Raw genomic sequence first — 6,280 nt, 5'->3', positions numbered from 1 at the left:
TGAATTATAAGTAACTAGAGTAAGAAATTAATTAAAGGTAACTAGAGAATTAAAAGTACGGTAACTAGAGTAAATGTTCGAATTTGATAATTTCTCATTTGACTTTAAGCACAGTGCCCACTGGTGTACGATCACACTTGTACCGTGTTGTACGATATTCGCTTGTTTGAATATCACTTGTTCAACTCTCGGGGTGTACGCTTAAACAAGGCATTTTTAGGACTACTCTCCATGCAACAGTACGCAGTAAATTGAAACTCTAGTGTCTATTTGTGTGACCGGACTTGTGTCAGTGTTTCAAAGCTTTATCACAACTACACATAGGGAGCATCCGCTACTTTGAAAGTTACGCGTTATCGCTACATTCGCCAAAAGAGCGGCGCTACTCCTACTTCGTAAAATTCTTAACTTTGACAACCAATGATGCCACGATTGTTTACACTGCCATTTCAACTTTGGTAGCCCATAGAAAACAAGCTCTAAGTGAAATTTTATTCTTATTCTGTGTTTTATCAAAAATCTCAAAACAATTTTAAATTGGAATGTAGGCCTACCTTAAGTAAGAAAACGACCGAAACAAATGTAGCGCCGCTACCGAAAAAGTAACGCGCTCATGCCTACCTTTGCAACTGTAGGCTAATATAGCCTACGACAATGTCAGGATTAAGCTTTAAAAGAGGTTGTTTGAGTCCGAGAATAAAGATTTCCACAATCACACACAGAAAATTTAGCAGTCAAACTCACATACAGTAGAACTCGGTTAATCCGGATTCGATTTGACTGGCGATTCAATCCGGATTAACCGATGACGGTTCTATCAAACCTGACTCATTTGTACTTCCAGCTTCATCCGGATTAGGCGAAGATTCGGATTAACCGAGTTCTACTGTACTTCAATTCAACATCATATCAGTTTGTGCTTTCACTTTACAGCAGCCAGCTAATCAAAACCAGAATCACCACGCAAATAAAATATGTGAGCTTGGTTTTATTCATGGTGATTGGTGAAGCAAGTCTATGCGATCAGCATTTGCCTTGTGAATTAGACTTCTGCCATCTCATGAACGAACAGAAACCAGATAAAGTGAAACTACTTTCTATATTTTCGACGAAGAAACTTTATACCGAATCAGCTTCACACCTTTACAAACTGACAGATTATTGCTATACGTTAGCAGTATATTAAAATGTAGTAGGCTAATTTTTCATTGAAACCAGAGTGATCTATACTGTAAGTTACATGTAGGGGAAGGGAAGGTAATTTGATACGGAAGGTAATTTGATACACCCCCCCTACAGAAATGTACAAAAAATATTGTCATTAGGTGGAAGATCTGTGAAAATAATGCCTACAAAAATTGCACCATGCAGCTAACTCGTGCTTTTATGGCATAAAATTGTGAAAGTGTGTTTTTTGAGTATTTTCGTAAAAATTTTAACTCATGATTATCTTCGTCTGGAAAATTAAAGAAAAGTTTCTGAAAGATGAAACCAAACTCATTTGACAGTTCATTGATAAGGCTTCAAGGGCATGTCACGTTTTTTCTGCAATGTGCATCCAAGCATACAAAAATCAGTATTTTATAACTTTTTTTGAAAAAGGTAAATTGATACATGTGGAGAAGGTAAATTGATACAGTATATTAAATTCTTTTTTGTGACTGTAATAAATGTTGACATTGATCTACTTGATTTAAATAAGTTATTCTTTATTAACAAGACCTGCTACTTTGGGAAACAACTATTATATAAGCTTTCGTAGGCCTACACGCTATCTGCTGTCAAAAAATGAGAAAAGTGCAAAGCACCCCCCTTGAATAAGAACTCCAGCCAATGATCCTTCCCATGACCATCCCGCTGCAGAAACTTCGCCGCACACATGGGCCTCAACAGTCATCTTTGCACCCAAGCACGCCAACCACATATTAAATTTTTATTTATTGCTTTGCTGTCAAAGGGGGTTTCTGTATTAGTTTTACTGTATCAAATTACCTTCCGGGTGTATCAATTTACCTTCCGTGGAAGGTAAATTGATACATTTGAGTGACGTTTTTAAAATTTCAATTAAAAAAAAAGTAACAAAAATAAGTGAAAATGTTTTTAAAAAGTGTGTAAGGGATCAGACTTTCATTTCAGCTTAAAATCAATAGTTTGTGTCAGATAATTTTCAGTTAACAGGCAAAAATGTTAAAAGTGTATCAAATTACCTTCCCTTCCCCTAGCCTATGTGCAGTTCTTGTCAACGTACGAACCTATAATGAAGGTTTAAGCTAAATCAAAATGTACCGTACTTTTGGAAATGATAGCTATGAGAAACCAAATTGCAAAAATGTGATCACTGAATCCCAAATCGCTACAAAAGTTTCAAGTGGCATATCGATAATATGTCAAAGATCTTTTTCTGTTAACAATGTTGCCAGATGCTTTCCGAACTTCCAACACAAGAGCCAAAATCTAGTTCATTATTATTAGTATGGTAACAATAGCACAAAAGTAGCCCAAAATATGCACAAAGATTATGCTAACCAACTGCCACTTAGAAAATCAACTGTACTAGAAATTCTGGCTGCTATCAAGTGTGGCAGATAAGCCTTCAGTCAAATCTGAAGCGTGCACGTTGGCATGGCCTAAAGTGGCGTAGCCAAGGGGGGCAATTACTCCCCTATAAAATTCTTTGACCCTCCTCTTGTCCTCTCTGTAAAAATCCAATTTATGAGACGTTAATCAGGGATAACCGTTTTTGATTAGAATTCAATCTCCCATTTGGTTGATATACAGTAGAACTCGGTTAATCCGGATTCGATTTGACCGGCGATTCCATCCGGATTAGGCGAAGATCCGGATTAACCGATGACGGTTTTTATCAAGCCTGACGTTACCTAGATAGCCTAGAAGGGAATCGGTAAAAATCACCGAAATTGAACGCATTAGTGTGGTCATCTGCCAATTCCGAGACGCGCGATCACCATATTAGCGATAGAATTCTTTTGAAATGCAGTAGCCTATGCATGTAAAACTATTGTATTTGTAGACTCTGCGTCTAACGCAAGAACACACTGGCAAAAGTTATATCTTCAGACATGCGTGTCGGAATAATCTGTAGTCACTCAAAACTTTTGAAAACAGTTACGGAAGACGAGTTTCTTTGGAAAACTTACAAAAAATCAAACAAAGTCTTCTATTGGAAAAACATCACCGACATACCGCCGAAAATTCCACCGACATCTTTTCAAGTTACGGTACGAGTTTGGGCATTTGCGCAGAAATTTTGCGTTAGGAGGGATTACTGTTCATGAAATGAATAATTCATGAATCCGCAATAATTTATTGCGTCACATTAACGGAACAATAGATAAAAAATTTCTCGCAATAAGCCACGTTACGTTTTAGCATAAAATGGCAAAATTGTCGGGAAAATCCGGATAAAGCGATAGAGAAAGCGCAACTTTTGTCCGGAATAGGCGAAGATCCGGATTAAATAATCCGGATAATCCGAAGCTGTTTCTTAAGAAAAAGATTACAAACCATTTGTACTTCCAGTTTCATCCGGATTAGGCGAAGATCCGGATTAACCGAGTTCTACTGTATTTGCAAATAACCACAATAGTCGTTTTGGTGCCGGTTTTTTTCCTTTATCAAAATACCACAATAAGTTAGCTTAAGACTAACTTAAATGTTACCCGCAACCTTTCTATTGTAGTTTGTTCAATGTTCATGCTCCAGTGAACCAAAGAAAGGATATCCTGCAACAACTTTTCTAACGATTGTTATTGAAAGCAGCAACTTTTTCTCTGTCCTTATTGCGACTGACTCTGTTAATTTTTTCATATGATCACGAAATGATGAGTAACCTTAATTCACCATGATCGTTCTTTAGAATCTGTCATTTGTGTCGCTTTTCCTTCAATAACCGTACCAGACTCAGCAAGTGCAATTGGAATGACCAGTCCAAGACAGAAAGTTAATCTTTTATTGTCAATTATAATTTAACGCTGACATCAATTTTAAAGCAATTTATATCGCCTTCACTTATGACGTCACGAAAAATATTGCCTCTCCTGGAAAAAGCATTGCCTCTTCTTTGCCCCTCTGTATAATGGATCTGGCTACGCCACCGATGGCCTATGCATGCAGGTGGCCATGGTTGAAACAATGTAAGGTTTCATTAAAAATTTTCTGTTCATCTCAACACAAAATTAGCAAGTAGGAAAAAACAGCAACAATAAAGATCACTAAAAAGAAGTATAAATCTGCTGAAAGAAATAACGCAGTTAGCTATGACGTCAAAAATAATTTCTAGTGTGCCTTTCATAAAGTTGATGAGGTAGTGGCACATTTAGATGACCACCTCACTTACAGGATCATTCTATAGCATTCATAATAAAATTTAGTGAACTTTGGCAGAGGATTTTCAAAGTGTTAATAACATTTAAACAAAGCAAATCGATAGGTGTACCCAGGGCTGTTGAGAGGACAACTTGGCCTCGGTATCAATTAGATCCTTGGGCCAGCAATTAAGACACTTCTAAGAAAAACGTAGCCTACTATATTCAAAAAATGAGCGGTGGTTTATTGAAGTTCCCGGGCCCAGATTCGGGCCATGGACTGCTGTTTTAAAAACCACTGGTTTAGAAGCAAAATAAAACTTCCATTCAAAATAACCTCAAAATGGCAACATGCCAAGTAAAATACAGCCTACCTAGTTGTACCAATTTACGTCGTACAGAAATGCATTGTAAAATATGAATACGCTGCAACATAATAGTTAGCAACAGCTGGTTGATTAATATCACATCGTGGAAACTGGGTTCTGATACCGTGAAAACAAAGCAGCAGGCAAGCTGTCTGTGCAACGGAGTGATATTTACATTGCATCTATGCTATGTGAATAATTAAAAAACTTCAAAGTACTCAACATAAAGTGTTTCGAGAAATATAAGTGCGGTGAAATGTTTGTGCGCAAAATATCATGAAACTTGTGTAAGATGCCAAAATATTTCACAAAAAAGGAAGATTACCGCTGCAAAGATAAAATTCTAATGGCATATCGCAGGAAAGCCGGCGAAAAATAAAAACTGTTTGTAAGCCTAACCACGCGACAGGGAGACACAACAGATACAATAACATGCATGGTTGTGTTTCAATCTATACCACTATCTTGGTGAAATAGTTATCGACAGAGCAACCCATAAATTACTTTTTAAACATTGCGAGAATACCATGTGTTTCTCGGCAGTCGAGTGTAGCATGAATTCAGCGATAGACAGTAGACACGTGTTTCGCCCATGAGGCTTAGCTCATCAGTATCACACCTAGGGGTGTTCAATTTCGATTATTTGAATATTCGAAATTCAATTTGTTTTCGATTTCGAATATCACAACTATTCACCAAACTGCAAAATGAGATTATATTGAAAGAAACGACATGAAAATTCGCTAGAAAACGCGAAAAAAAGCCATGAAAATTTGCGAAAAAAGAACACAAAATAACCTCTACAGCTCCAGGCCCATGTTGGTGTTTATGAACACAAGCTGATCGACATGGTCACCCGTCAGTCGGGATCTCAGCTTCGTGACGGTCAGGCCAGCTTTTGAAAACGATCGCTCCGCTGGAGCCGAGGTCGCTGGGATCCCAAACACTTCAAGTTCATTTTCACAGCGAGCGATTCACTGCCGCGACATTTCACTGCAGAGTGTAGAGGTTTCGACTCGAAAGCGACATCGAGTCTGTTTGCAAGCGCATAAAGCTAAACGCACGCTCCGTCTATGTTGTAAATTATGTTGTTTTTGGGTGTATTCCACTGAACATCTGATGACATTGAATCGACACAAAATGGTAGATTTTTGCTATGTCCCAGGCAACAAAATCAGTCATTTTCACATTGATTCAACGTCTGCAGACATTAAATCAATGTAAAAATGACAGATTTTGTTGTCTGGTGTTGGATTGTAGCATCGCAACTCGTTCATTGTGATTATTTATCGCGAAGCTGTTGCGGTTTGTATTCAAAAAGTGTTTTCCTGCTGCCGATCGCTAGTTCATCTATTGCTTTATGTATCAATATTCAATACAGCATAAAAAGTTGCCCCCACACAGAAATATGCGTGGAGGCCTGGCACCCACGCAGGCCCGTAGCCAGTCGGGGGCCTCGCCCCCCCCCCCCCCCTTGGCAAAATCTCAACATTCTCAAGCAACCGCTACAATTATAATGATTTTGCCCATTTAAATTTTTTCAGCCCCCCCCCCCTAAAAAAAGTTGCCCCCCTTTGCTCTGCGGTC

The sequence above is a fragment of the Aplidium turbinatum genome, chromosome 5, assembly GCF_918807975.1.
Source record: "Aplidium turbinatum chromosome 5, kaAplTurb1.1, whole genome shotgun sequence".
NCBI lineage: Eukaryota > Metazoa > Chordata > Ascidiacea > Aplousobranchia > Polyclinidae > Aplidium > Aplidium turbinatum.
Note: the sequence above shows the minus strand (reverse complement) of the source record.